Below are 15487 nucleotides of genomic sequence, written 5' to 3'. Positions count from 1 at the left end.
ACACTCAGCTGGAAACCTGAACACCCTTTATTAGTCTGGATAGAAGTCAAAAGAATAGTTGAACCTGTTAAAAATCTACACAGCCGCTATGTTACAGACTGATCTTCTGCCAGTAAACAAATGCTGACTGTAATGTACTTCTGATTTTGACCCCTGGGTTGAAAATTTTCTGTATAAACACCAGCTGATGAACAGGTCGCTTTGTTTTCAAGACAAGACTCTCACATTTGCGCCCCACACAGCAGGTCCCTGATCCAGATAAAAGACTTCAAAATGTCCAGCAATAATTTTCACTGAACAATTTTTTCTTTGTTCCAAGCTGTCAAATTATTAGTGGGAAAGGATTAGCAGAGAAGGGAGACTGTTTTTGTCTAAATGTCTTATTTGGGTGTAAAAAAAAAAATCTATTTTGATGTTCTCAGGTAGAAAATTTCCACATTTTATAGACAAATGGATTTGAAAATTTCACAGTGTAAATGAAATACAACTTTAAACTGATAAAGCAAAATACAAAGAAAATATTTTGGTGTTTCACAGTAAATTTTTTTTACCCACCTGCGTGTATTTTCTTGCTGAAAGTGTAGGTTTTTTTTGTTTTTTTTTTTTTTTTTTTTTGCAGACTAATAGCTTTTTCATTCCATATCAAAACCAGATAGAAAGGAAGACACAGAAATTCCCTGGAATTTGAGAACTATTCATCTGCGGCTCTGCTCCTCTTCACAAATGCATTAAAATAACAAACAATAGGGATATCTGGGAGCACTGAAATAATGGTGAAAATTTCAGTGGAAAAAGAGGTATTCAGTTATTCAGTTAAATGGGAACCTGCTTCTCAGGGCTTTGACTCCTGAGAGATTTCCCACTAACCATCTTATCTGCCTGGCTCTATTCTTCAATGTGGATTTTTTAGTAAAAGAAATGCAGGCAGGGAAGGGATTCTGCCATGAATGAGGCACAAATAGGTGCAATGATAACACAGCACCCACAACTCCTTTTCTGGGGAAGATTTTGCAGTGTGACAGCCACTGGGAACATCTGAGCCTGTTGCTGTTTGTAGCCAGGGAATAAACATCTCCGCTCCCAACATTTTCATATTTGGCTTAATTGGAACCACTGCTCAGAGGATGCTCTGAGCGTTGTCAGCACAGAGTTTTTGGCCAGCCCAGCCCTTTGCAGAGGAGCAGTAGCAATCTCAGCCCCTTTCCAGAGGATGTTGCACAACCAGGCTGCATCATGTTCCTGCTCTGTCATGTCCCTTCTCCAGCAGTGTCGTAAACAGCATCTTATTCACTTCAGTGGCATGTGCAGAGGAGAAACATCACACAGTGATCCTGGGAGCTGGGGCCAGAAAAGGGAATAAAAACTGCGCAATGTGAATGACACCAGCTCTGGGGCTGCTTGACAGCAGGGTTTTGTTTTTTTGGGATGTGTGTGAAAATGGTAACAGGCTTTATCTCACATGAAGAATTAGTTTCCTGTTCTAATAATAGTAATAGTAATCACAACAATATTCTCAACAAAATTTCCCTCAAATGAAATGGATATTTTCTGGGTTCCAGCGTCATCTAAGTACTCCCCCACCCCCTTAACTCTATAAATCAAAAATAGCCCCAGAGAAACCAGTTCAGTTTTATACATGTGAAAATATGCTGAGTGGGACTGGCAGCATCTCCCATTGCAAATCCAAAAAGGGATTTGAAAAAACCCAAGGCAATAAAAACCCCCAAAATCTGGGAACACCACTGATGAGTGTGAGGGAATTGCGTGGTGGGGAGAGGTTTGTACATTCAATGTTAGTGTTTAGCAAAACTTTATGTAAGAAAAATAATGATGTCACATTCTGTAGCTGCTAGATATATTCAATAATTTTTATTCAAATATAAATATTTAAGATACTGAAAAGCTGCTTTCTCTACTCCCTTAAAAATTCCAAACTGTACGACCAGTTCCTATAAATGACTAATCTTATTTTAAACGAAGCTAATTTTTGGCTAGGCCTTGAGAAGAAAAAAATATTGGATCTGCAACAAAATCCATATTTTTCCCCCCACACTGTATTTTAAAAATGTATCCAAACTAACAGCTTGTTTCCAGATGATATTAGATGCTCCTTTTGGTTTCCAAAATCGGGTTTTTGTATCTGGTTGTGTGACACAGAGATTGGATACAGGTTCTAGATTTTTTTTTTGCCCCCTCTACTTTGTGAAATTCAGGCTGGGGACAAAATAAAAAAAAAAAAAAAAAAGGAAAAATGCAGGTTTAGGAAATCTGAGTATTTAAAGTGGAAGAGCACAGTCCTTCCCCCCTATGGCGGGTGGATTTATTGGGTGTCATGATGACACAATGTGTCTATTTGCAGGCGAAGAAAGCCCCCTACTTAACCTTCATCTTTTTGTGTGTGCGCGTACCAGAAGGCACCACACTGTTGCTGGAAAGCAAATAATTAGTGACATGTTCTGTAACACCATTGCTATTTAAAGCTAAATCAGTGGGTTAATGCTTCTCGAAATGTGACATCCATGAGGGATTCTTGCTCCAGCACTGTTAGTCACTTGGTGGTCTCCAGAGTGACAGGATCAATGCCCTGAGTTTTAAAAGTCTTGGTTGCAATAGGAAACAAGTGATTATTGGATATTTTTTCTTTTTTTTTTTTGGAGGGGAGTTGGATCCTGCAGGCACTGACTCTTTCTGCCCAAAGAGCCACGCAGGAGGTGATGGTGCTGAGCCTCTGCTGACCTTCACCCCAGCACACAGCTCACTGCAGCCCCTCTCCATCTCCTGTGGGGCAGGCACGAGCAGAAAAAGCTCGTGGGACCAACTTCTGAATTGCAGAATCCCGAAGGCAGAGCCCAGGGCTCCCCAGGGCATCTGCACAGCACTAAAAACCCTGAGGGGCTGAAAGAATGAACCCCAAGAGTTTATAATTGCACACCAGCAACGGAGAGAGAGACTCTGGGGCTGGTTTTGCTCAGGAACTGAAGCAATTCTTCACTAGGGCAAATGACCTGAACGAAATGCTTTGGGTGAGAATAAAATCCAAAAGCACTGAGAAAAGGAAAAAAAAAAGAAGAAGAAAAAGGAAGAAATAAACTAGTCAAATCACATTTTACTTCTTCTTACCCAGGAGACCGACACAGTAGCTTTTTTTTTTCTCCTTCCCATTTTCCATTAAGCTGGTTCTTTAAAACACATCTGAACTTTTCCCATCCTGACGATTCCCACGGACAATTGGCAGAGAATCTAGGACAACTTGCAATACTGGGATTTTTTCCAGGCATGAGTAACTTGTTAAAAAGCCACTATTTCCCTAATACTAACAGTAAACAGAGTTCACATCCACATGAAATCCTCTGTGACCCATCGGGGAAAGTTTTTTGTATATTTATACAGGGAGATATATGAAATCATTTAATTCCTTTATCCATCAAGCACTTGGAACTCAGCATGTCCGTTTATATTTCACTTACAAAAATAAATATACACATGCATGCCAGGCTAGATTTAAAGGTATCCTTTTTCCCCAGTTGACAGCTCCATGCCTGTAGTTTTATAAGGGAAAGCTTTAGAAAGAACAGTATTTAAAATAAAGTCAGTGAGCCATGTTTTATGTCACACTGATGAAATATAACTCCATCACACCTGCTGCTCCTACTACTTTGGGTGGTGGACAACTCCACTGAGCAGCTATTTCCCAATTTTCTGAGTATTTAGAAAAATATACATTTGGGCAAGCAGAAATTTTGGACAGACATCTGCTGTGTAGATGTTTTAAATGTACAATGATTTCAAAACATCCCCAATTGATGACTACTTTCTGGGACCTGTTGATGTATCTAATTAAGCTAATTCCATTTTGGAGAAGGAAATCCAAATTGCAGTAAGGTTTGAAGTCCTTCTCACACCGTGTCCCACCACAGAAATGGGTTCTGCCTTCTCAAAGAAGTTGAAACTACCTAAAAAATAGATATAGCCTATTATTTATTTCAGATTATTTAATAGTGTAAAAGTACCAGGAAGGTCTTGTAAAGTGCAGGAAAAGGACAAACTGAGGTCTGCCTGTGGCTGAATTTTGGGTGCCACATGGGATGGAGTACACAGGTACCATCAGTTTGAGCACAAGTGCCTTGCTTGATTCCCTTTTCAAGTACATCTTCAAAGGCAGTGTGGATGTTTCCAGTAGGTTCATACTCCCTGTTGTAACCCTGTTTTTTGAGAAATGAACAGAAGCTGGGAGCCCTGCACTCTATTCACAACAGTGCAGCTCTCCCACTCAAATCTGTTCTCCTGGCTATGCCTCAGTTTCCCTCAAAAGAAAAAATCAACACAACAGAATGAGCAAAATACTTTGTAAAACACTTTGAAGTTTGTTTTATCCTAATTATAATAATGTAATCCTAAATCATATGGCTGGAGTTATGTGATGTAAAGAATTTTCCACGTTTCTGAATTTTTCCCATCCAAAAAGGGTGTGAAAAGGCAAAGCTGTGATTTCTTTCTAGTAGGGATTTCCAGAAACATTGGGTTTTGGAAGAATCAAAAGAAAACACATTGGCTTTGGACTGCTTTCCTCTTGGAAGGTTTTGTCAACCTCACATTCCCTGCAAGTGAAATTAGGTGTGTTTGCATGGTATTTTATGTGCAGCCTTTTAGTCTGTCCACAAAACATAATTCTCATTAACAAGAGCCATTAACAACCCCCTTCCATTAGGCTGGGTTCCCTCAGTGGATTATGGTTTCTTTGTTGGCAAAGTGGACACTTTTCTTGGGAGAATCTTAAAAAAAAAGGAAATTATTTGCTTGGAAGAGTGTTTTGACTTAAACATTCCCAACTGGGTTTGCCATTCAGTGCTAATTTAGATGGGGAGGGTGGGCAAGGTGGAACACTGACAGTTACACAGACCTGAATAATTCCCAGCCAGCCCAAATCTTCCAGCTTTCCTGACCACCTCTGGATCCAAGGATCACAAAGTCCAGGGAAAAAGTGAAGCATCCACAGACACAGGAGAAAAGAGGATGTGGCCATCACCATCAGGACCTGTAGACTTCTTCTCCACCTCCTGCAGATGGAAGAAAAACCAAGATTTCTGTGCATACTTTGCTGTTCAACCATGGCATCACTAGGTATCAAAGATATTTCCCTTGTCTTGCACAGGAGAAACTGTTTTTGATTTTGTGGGGTTTTTTTTGTTTAGTGTTCAGACTCACAGGAAATTCTGGAGAGCTTTGAGGGTCTCATAGCACATTTCAGCCAAATGCTTTTGTGTTTGCATTCAATGTCTACATGGGAAAATTAATGTATGTTAGTTTGGTTTTCACTTCTCTATTTCAGGGGCACCTTTTGGAATTTATTTGAGAAGCACATCAGCAAAAATGCACAAGGGAACATCCCCCCATAATTACTCCTACCATGAACCTGATTAGAATCAATAAATTGATCACCACCTCTGCATTTGAAAATTATCATTTAAGTCATAGCCAGGCTTCTATACAGAGGGAGTTATTAGGGGTCTTTTTGGCATTGTGCCCCTAATTACTGTCTGGTGAGAAACCTTGAAAAATCCAGATCTTTTCTTGGAACTATTGAAAGATCTCTTATTATAGTAGTGATCCAACAATAAAACAAACCAAAACCAAAAAGAATTGGTTCCATCTCTGAGGGCTTAGAGTGAAACATTTGCTAAAGTTTTATTAGTTCTGGCATAATGCAAAGTATTTTGAATTTAAATAAAATAAAAGTATGGTAGTTACAGCAACAGGCTGTATTTTTGCTGTTTGGATGAAACGTTTCAGTCTTGCTGGGAATGAGCAGATTGCTTTTCCCAGCTCCTCAGGAAGTCAGTGCCAGTCTCGTAAACTCTTTCAAATTTTCTCAAAGTACAACTGAGGCCAGAACCATTTTTTTTTTTTTTTTACTAAGCAGTTACATTGCTAACTTCCCCCATCTAATGGATATTCCTTTAACTCAGGAGTTCAGGACTAGGCCCCGAGAGTATTTTACCTAAGGTCCCCCTGCCTTTGTGACTCAATCTGCAGAGGCATCTGAACCCCTCCTTTCAGCATGAACAAGGTCCTCAACCTTCCACAAGGTCACATTTGAGGACTTCCATGAGAAGGACCAGGGACCTCTTCTGTGGGAGCTCCTTGTGCTTCATTCTCATGGAGCTCAAGTCATTTAAAAGGATGAGAAAGTTAGTGCAATGTTTTCCTCTTTATTTGTGGTGCCTCAAATTATTTTTTATGAAGTTATTTGTACACATTTCAGCGCTTCCTGTTTGGAGCAGACGTGGCGGCTGAAATACCATGAGAAAAACTTCTTATCCTGATGGTAATTTGGATCTGGCTAAAAGCAGGAGAATGCATTTAAAATCCTCACAGAACTCTTGCTTTTTTTTATCTGGTGTCTCCCATGATTTATGACAAAAGATGTGTTCTTACTGATGAACCAGATATTTTCTGATTTTGAGACCACACAAATATTGAACATTTGGCTCTTAACAGAACTTTGAGGTTTGTAGTTTCACTAGATCATATCTAACAAGTAGAATGTCAGAGTGAGATTAGATGACTTTTGTACTAGGCAGATTTTAGGCTGGTCGAATCTGAAAGTAAATTTTATTTTGTAAAAATGGTATATTTCCCTGTTATGTCCCACCAATTTATTTACCATTTGCATTCTATATACTCCAGATACTGTCAAAAATCTTATCTTTATTGATATTTTATTTTGTCACAGACCTGAACTAGGTTGGTTTTTTTGTTGTTGTTGGCTCAGGGCAAATGAAAGAATGAAGCATCAACAGATGCACCACCAAAGAACCCAGTTCTGTCTGACTTGGTCCTTGGCATCTGTGTGCTATTTCTGTCAAAACCAATCAAACTGAGTGTTAATTTTTGAAGCAAAACCCCTGTGATTATTTCACTTGTGATGTAAGCCAGATCTAACCTCAAGACTGTCAAAGGCCAGAAGTCAATGACCCAATTTTTCATGCCATGCAGCCCTTTATCAGTGGCCAGTGCTTTTTCCAATACTCATTGCCACTCATATAGATTATTCATTCTTTGTGAAATTTGTTATAGATGCCAGATACAGTATTTATATAAAATTCAGCCCAGTTGGGATGCTTTGCCTACAGCACACTGTAGCAAATAGATCCCAGAGTGCATGTCAAGTAAGTATCAAACCTCATCCAGACACGAATCTCACTTTGCACAGGGAAATACTTCTTAGAGCAATCACAATTGAATGCCAAGAGTCCCCAGTGAAAAGTTTCAGTGAGAAATTTGTGTTTGGTTATTGCAATTATGGATCTTTCTCTAATTGCTCACTCACTTGGAGTTCACTTGATTTCGGTATTTTAGGACCTTTCTACTCTGATTATACTGTAGATTCCAGTGGGACAAGACTTTGACCTGAATTTCTGCCTTCACCTGAGCTGACCTTGGGTTTTGATAGTTCACCAGTGTTGGTTTTCTTTGATTTTTTTACCTTTTTTTTTTTTTGTTCCTGAGGCCAGGAATGCAAAACCTTAGCAGTACAAATTTAGCTTGTGCTTTTGCAAAACTAGTGAATAGTAACCCAGGTCAAGGAGAAAATTTCAGCAAACTGGAAAAGTGCCATGTTTAATAAAAAAAAAAAAGAAGGGAAAAGGGCAGAGTGGCTTCATACATTGATAATATCTCTCTAGCTTTCTTTTGATCAGCAGGAGCACTGTGTAATGAGGCAGGAGAATGTCTTCTTTCTGGGAATGCAGTTATTCAGAGTTGGTGACAGCATGAAAACTCTGCATATTTGGTCTCCCAATTCCACAGTCTATTCTGCTTTTTGCAGACTTCATCTTCCCCATGCAAAGACTGATTTTGGGGGGAATCTTTCTAGGACAGCATGAGGTTCACAGGCATCTCTCAACCCTATCTTGAGTGGAAAAGGTGTAGAGATGAGGAACTGAGACACACAAGAAAAATAGACAAGTACATAATTATAGCAAATAAAACAAGAAAGCTGAAGAATATTAACTGAACTATAGAACAGTTGTTGGCTGAATTTTATGTAAGTTGGCTAAAGAATGGCAAGCCAATAGAAATTCCCTCTGAGGTGCAGGTCCATTGAAAGTACTGAAAGAACTGTGGTACATTATTAATGCATAAACTAGTTTGCAGAACAAGATGGAAAAGTAAGACTAGGAAATAACTAATTTTTCCATATTTTTCTTCCTTGCCCAGCCCTATTTTCTGACAAAATTTATTAAAGTGGTGCATTTTGACAGATTAAACTGCAGTAATCATCCGGACATTGTCAGTCTCTTACATACCTTCCTTTTGTTGTTATTGCATATTCAAAAATCTATAGAAACAGAGGGTGTTTTCTACAGCTGGCCTGCGCACAGAGCTTACAGTATGTCAAAAGTTAAAATCAGTCAGGCTATGAGGATATTGATGGTTGCTGGTCTCTGAACACAATTCCAAATGCACAAACTTATAACTAGAACTCTGTATTCCTTTTATTTTTTTTTTTCCTTTAAAACCATAACCTTCATGAAAAAGCTGTGATATATATTCCAGCAACCAGGTCTGAAAAAAAAAAAAAATCATATTAGCAGTGAGACAATAATCCTGCTGTCAAATGTGTAAATATTTGCTAATAACTGTTGTCGTCCTGCAGGCCTGGAGCAGTGCCCCATCTCATTCTTCTGGCTTCATTTTTGACAGAGGGTTTCCCTTAAATCTGTCCTCCACCCTCACTGCTCCCAGATTCCTCCTGGCTTGGTCCTGCTGCTGGTCTTTATCCTGGGAGTTCAACTGGGTTTCCAAGAAATAAAGTGAAAGACGTGGGCTCCCCCGTTTGCTTTTCCTGGTGTGGTGCTCTTTGTGTTTGCTTATCATAACCAAATAAATGTGGTGGATGCTCTGGACACCTGCAAACCCTCAGTGCTCCCCAGGAGAAGGTGGCTGTAGCAGGAGACTGCCACAAACTATCTTGCCTAGACTTAAAGGGAACATCTATGAAATTAATTGGTGCTTTCAAATAAAAGGCATTTAATGTAAAACTGATAAATCCATTAAATGCGTATTACGGCTGCCGTGGCTTTATTCAGGGAAGAGATTTATTCATGGAACAGTTTGCTATTGCCTGTGCAGTTATCAGTAAATAATGATCTGGTGGTTTCATGCCTGAATTCCAGGTAGATAAAAAACCAAAACAAAACAAAAGGATTAATGCAGTTTATTTATTTCTGGTCCCTTTCTATGTGTGTGACTCCCTGCAGAGATGCAGACATGCAAGTAAGAGCAGAGAAATGGGTCTGATGCTGTAACCCCTGTGTGGCTGGGTGTGTTTGCAAAGCTCTTTTTGTGCCACTGTAAATGCACAGATACTGTGTGGACACCCCAAATCCATCAGCTCAAAGCACACATTGGCCACGGTCTCCCCAAAAGTGCACTAAAATCCAGTCTCCAGCTGAAACTCCCCAGTGTCCCACGACTCCCCTCAATGCTTTGTTTCACATTTTGGGTCCTAAGTGTTCATCTCCACAAAAAAGCATGTCCTGCCCAAGTGTGTAAACCCTCAAAAATGCTCTGATTTTATCCACAAGTCAGGGGAGCAGCTGGGAGACATTGTGGTTTTCTTCCTTTTTTTTTCCTCCCTCCTTTTTTTTCCCTTTGTTTGCTGCCCCATCTCTGACTTGGAGGGTCAAATCCATGGCAAGTTCATTTCTGGGCCAACTCTGCCAAATTATATGATGTGAATTAATGTCTACTACAGCTTAGAACAGCAAACTCTGATTTAAGCTCTTAGGTTGAACTTGTCTACAATTGTTGAGGTGAAAGGCCAGTTCATACCCATTAATTAACCTAATCCATCTCAATCTACTTTATTTTATACCTTTTAGGGTTTGTGACTCTAAGAAATATATTTAGATAAAGCAATGCTGTTAAAACCCAGGAACATTGCTAAAGACACTCACCACCAACCATTGGTTTACATTAGAGATCACTTCAAGCATTTTTTAAATGCTGGGAATTAAATTTAATCATATATTTGTTAGTTAGTCCCAACACACGGAGCCGTTTCCTATCCAATTGGTTCAAATAAGCAGTCCATTAATGTCAGGGTTATTTTTGATTCTGACTTTTAGTCCATTTGTAGTAATTTCATTAATAGGTAAGCATTACTGTTGGAGTCCCCCTGATTTTTCCTTCTGCCTCCTCCTTCATTGTGGTTTTAGTGCTAAAACACATGAAAATGAGGGAGTGCAATTACCTTGTGAAATCTGAACCTAAACACAACCCCTAAGTACAGCTTTTAGGGGCTCTTGTGTACATAGCAGCAGGCAGAGAATATTCAGAAAGATTAGCAAGGTTCAAGCTTTATCTAAAGGCATATGGGAATTTCTTAAGAGGATCTAATCTAAAAATAGGATTAAGACATATTACCAGATGTCTATCCCCTAAATATTCATTTTTAAACTGAAGATATTTAATGACTGAGTAATATTTAATAAGTTATTAGTTGACCGTAGAGGCTTCTGAAATTGAAATTCCTTGGAAATGTCTATCACGATAATAATTAATAAGGATTTTAAAAGAGCATCTTCATTGCAATGGTTTTCTGCCACATTACAGAAACCCATTTTTAAAAAGTATGGGCTGATTTAGATATGGTTTGGGTTCTTTTTTGGCTTTTGGGTTTTTTAAATAGTATATGGAGAACAGAAAATCCTGTATGCTGTAGCATTGAAATTCCTAAGGTAAAAATGAGCAGAAGGGAGACACGAATGGTTTGAGATAAAGATCTAAGTACTTACCCATTTTTATCTGAATGCATTTATTCTGGAAAACAGTCCAGAACGACAGGCAGGAGGCACTTAGTGTGGTTTGTGTGGCTGTGCCTTGCATGTGGCCCCCGTGTTGTGGGATGCAGTCAGACAGCTCATTTAAAGGACAGCAGGTCTTATTGATCTCAGCATCCACAAAAACCTGGAGCACATCTTAAAAAAATCATTTCTCAGAGATTTAAGTTTTCTACTGTCAGACAGATGAAGAAAAGCTGAAATACTTCTATTGCAGAATTTTCAGTATAGTCAGAAATGTGGGAACATGCAAATAAGCCCCAGTCCACTTTCACATCTAGATTTCTATCTCAAATTTTCTAATCTTATCCATGCTTGAATCTCAGGCTGTGTTTATTTTCTGGTAAATATTGTGGTAAATCCAAAGGCTGCGCTCAGACAGAGGTTACTTGCTCAGATTCACAAGGTAAGCTAAAGTCAAAGTTCTCCAGAGAAATCTCATCTTTTACTCTCCTATGGCCATGATGTTGTAAGTCAGGAATATAATTGAAGTATATTTCTTGTGATATTTGGGCACATGTTTCACAGAGGAAAGGAAGGATTATTGCTCTTTCTCTCCTCTCCCCTCCTAAAATTTTTAAAATCATGGATTATTATAATTAAAAAAAAACCCAAATTTAACTACTTTTATAAGTCTTAGACTTTCTCCTGAAATTGAAGGCTATAGGTACCTTCCATAAATCGTGGCTGCACCAGTTTGCTCACCTGGACAAATCTGATGTCCTTCAACAGGAAAAGAAAACTGCTGTCACACAGCAAGTGCAGAGCATCCTGATGGAGTGACAGAGGAAAAGGTGTTGTATTTGTGGAAAATCATGAAGCTTCTAGTAATTCCCAGGGTTTCATCCACTGCTGTAGCTAAGGAGCAGCTCTGGAAGATGAGAGGAGGTGTTGGGAAGCTGGAGGAGTTGTAGTAACCTTGTGGTAACTCTTGGAAATTGCTCCCTTGGCCCTCGCTGCCTGTCCCACTGGAGGCTGGCACACAAAACACTGGGCACAGCTGTGGCCAGGGGGAAATTCCACTGCCCTGTTTTACAGTTGTTGTTCTGAGTCACTGATAAAGCCAAGCACCAGGGAATATTTTATTTGAAGTGTGTGTGTGCTCCGTTCTGAGCAGGATGGGAATTACGGGTCGTGCATCAATCAGACAATCATGGTGGAGAATAACTGTTGAGTGTGACGCTGATGTTTTGGCTGAGTGATGAAGAGGATCATTTCTTCTTCCTCCTCATGTACCTAAAATTTTGGCTCCTAGCAAACTTGGGAATCCAATGCACATCCAGGATTTTATTGTGCTTTATTGTGTTATATTTTATTTTTTGTCCAGCCAGAATAATTAGTTATAGGAAAGAAAATATAGTGAAGCAAACATTCCTGGAGAGATCTTTCCATTATTTTTACTTTTTTCCCCTTCATCGCCTGCCAACCACAGGCTCTGCAGTTGGCTTCTCAATCAGGAAGAGAAAAAGAAAAGATAAAGGGACAAAATAACTTTCACAAGGAAGAGGCAGCAGCTCATGCTTGAAATATTTTTTGCTTTCACTAGTAAGAGGTAAAAGACATTAACCCAGGACTGGACTGTACTCTGTGGGTCTCCAATATTCAACAATATTACCCTCAACCAGCTAATAAAAAAAAAAAAATAAAAACAAGACTAGTCCAGCAATTAGCCTGCTAGTCTGACCTTGATAAAAGTGAATTCAAATAATTGTTCTTGTTCTCCATAAAATCATATAATGGTTTGTTTTGTAAGGAACCTTAAAGATCCTGTTCCAAACCCCTTGCCATGGGCACCTTCCACTAGGCCTGATTACCCCTAGCTCCATCCAGTTTTGTTGATTTTTTTCTTGTATATTGCACCAAAAAGTTGACTGTTTGAGACCAGAATCACAAAGATATTTATGAACCCAGACATACATTGAAAATACAAATAGGATATTTTTTTAGGGATGGAATGTGAGTGCCTGATTTTTAGTCTGGACTTAGCCTCTAGTCTCCTGTTTCTTGTCTGAGTTCAAATAGCCCTTTTCTATACCACAGCATTTGAAAGTTTAAAACTGAAGTTTTAAAGAAAAATAAATTAAAGATCACACAAGTATTAGAGCAAAAGACACAGAAGTTCAGCATTTCTGAGTGACGGGTCACACATTGGAAAGACACTCTCCTGGGACCCAAAACTTCATACCTATGTGTATTTATGAAATATCTAGCAGATTATTTATCTTGTCAAGGAGCTGCAATGTGGCTGTTTGAACAGTGTTTCAACTTTTACAGTCACCTGGAGAGGCAGAGAAGTTTGGTGAAGTGCATAATGTGTGTCACATGACAGAAGGGCAGTGGCAATGACCACACACTCTGCAGAAGTTTGGGAAAGAAAATTATAGGATTTTATCGCTCCCAATCATTGGAAACTTTGAATAACTGAGTATTCTGTAGGGGGAACATTCTGAGGTAGGGAATTGCTTTTAGACCTCACAGCAAATGACCAAAATTACATCCTTGGGTGTTTGCACACTTCCACTGGAGCATGAGAAGATTATCTGCTGTGTAGACAATTACACCTGCAGCCTTTTCATCCAAAACGCTTTCTACCCCTTCCAAAATATCCTTCAGTGGTCTTCCTGAAACCACTCCTCTCCCAGTACCCACAGCTCTGTGACAGTGGTGGGGCCACCAGCAGCCCTGCAGCTCCTGATTTCCGATGAGTTACTCTCTGCTGGACATGAGACAGATGGCAGGGAGTGGGAAAGATCATGACACGCAAACAAACCCCCTCCTGCAAGGTTAGCATGTCTGGCTGTGTGCATGCCCTGTGTGTACACTCAGGGTGACTCTGATCAAAGCTACCACATCTTGGCCTGTACCTTCAAGCTGACATAGTTTTGTCACGGCTAAGATGGTGTTCTGGTATGGGAAATAAAAACATAGAATAAAGCAGCTTTTTTTCGCACCCCAAATTCCATACAGTTTTGCCTTACGTGTTCTTTACTCTGGCCCTCTTCTTTCCATCAGATGCCAAACTAAAGTTTTGTACTGGGCCATTAAATAAAAAGTGAAAACAAAACTTTTATTGACATGAACACTTTTAAAAATTTCTCTCTCTTTGCCATTGGGGCCTCAGCTAAAGTGACCTGAGGCTAAATAGGCTCTCAAAGAAAGCTTTCTTGCCAAAGAAATGTCATTGCTGTTAAACAGTACTAATGAATGCATAGATTTAGAACCTTATTTACATTGAAATTTGTTTAGTAAGCCAAGTTAGGTCTGAAAATTGGGACAAACTGTTTCCTCAATAATTTAATAACTCCAAAGACCTCGTCCATTTGAAAAAGGCTGTGCCTCAACATCCACTTACAAATGCAATGTCACGTTTCCCAAAATTGAATAAAATGCTAATAATACAGCAGATCTCCAGATCAGCAAGTAAAGTGGCTTTTAGCTCTGAGTTCAGCTGGAGACAGAGTGAATAACAACAGTCAGCTTACTCTGTCCTAAGCAAAATGGTTTTATTACATCAATTGCCTGTGTTTCAAGTGTTTTGAAGGGTTCACATTTATTTTCATAACCTCACTGAATTTGGCACCCTTGCCAGTAGTGCTGGAAATTTCATATTGGGAGCTTTTCATTAAAATAGGCCAATTAACTCACTCAGGTCACATTCCCCATATGAACTGCTTTTAATAGTCAGCCTTACCACCCATTTTGTGACAAACAAAAATCTGCAACAAAAACCAAATTCATTAATTCAATTTGGTGAGTCCTTCTCAGAGGAAAGTATATATCAGCTGGTTAACAAAAGAAAGGGACACTTGGACAAATAAATAAAATATATGTCCATCATACTCCTCCCTGAAAGTTACAGTGTCTGCTCTGTGGGAACCATAACGTGTTTCTGCCTTACGGATCAGTATTTCTGCAGAATTTCATTTTTGGTCCTTTGTGCCAGGCAGCCTTGGTGCAGAGGCTTGGATCTTTATCCTGATGGAAACTCTGCTGCAGCATGGGAAGGGTGGAAGGTAATTTATAGCCTGGCTCTGAGCTACACAGTAATGTTCTGCTTTGCTGTGAGAGACAGAAATGTGTTTTCCAGAATGAAGACAACAGTTGCCATTTAATGCATATGTTGGAGGTAAGATTGATTTGATATTTTATTCTTGAATGAAAGTTAAATGCTCAATATATTATGAAATGTGCAGGGCCCTGTGAAAGAGGTAGTTATGAATACTCTATATTCCATTGTAATAAAGCAGGTAGAAGAAACCTCACCACAGACACAGATGCCACAGAGAAAAGACATTGATGTCAAAACTTAAACAGTCACTCCTTACTTCAGGGCTCATGATTTTTTCACTAGACTGCAGTTATTATACTGACTTCCAAAATTTCTTCACAGTTTCCCACTGGTATCATTTTAAATAGTGTTTTAAATGGAAATAAACAAATGCAATAAGGCCATTATGACTCTTGTCCTGAAACTGGGGTAAGAAGCAAATGAGAGAGACACCAGTAATGTCTAAATATTTTAAATATGTCTGAGAAATGATGTGCTGTTCCCACACAGCAAACAATTTGTGGAACATGGCAGATCTCAGTCAAGCTAAGAGCTCCCAAACAAATGTACCTTTCTTCACTACAAACTGTTA

The sequence above is a fragment of the Taeniopygia guttata genome, chromosome 10 (genome assembly GCF_048771995.1).
Source record: "Taeniopygia guttata chromosome 10, bTaeGut7.mat, whole genome shotgun sequence".
NCBI lineage: Eukaryota > Metazoa > Chordata > Aves > Passeriformes > Estrildidae > Taeniopygia > Taeniopygia guttata.
This window is presented reverse-complemented; position numbering follows the sequence as displayed.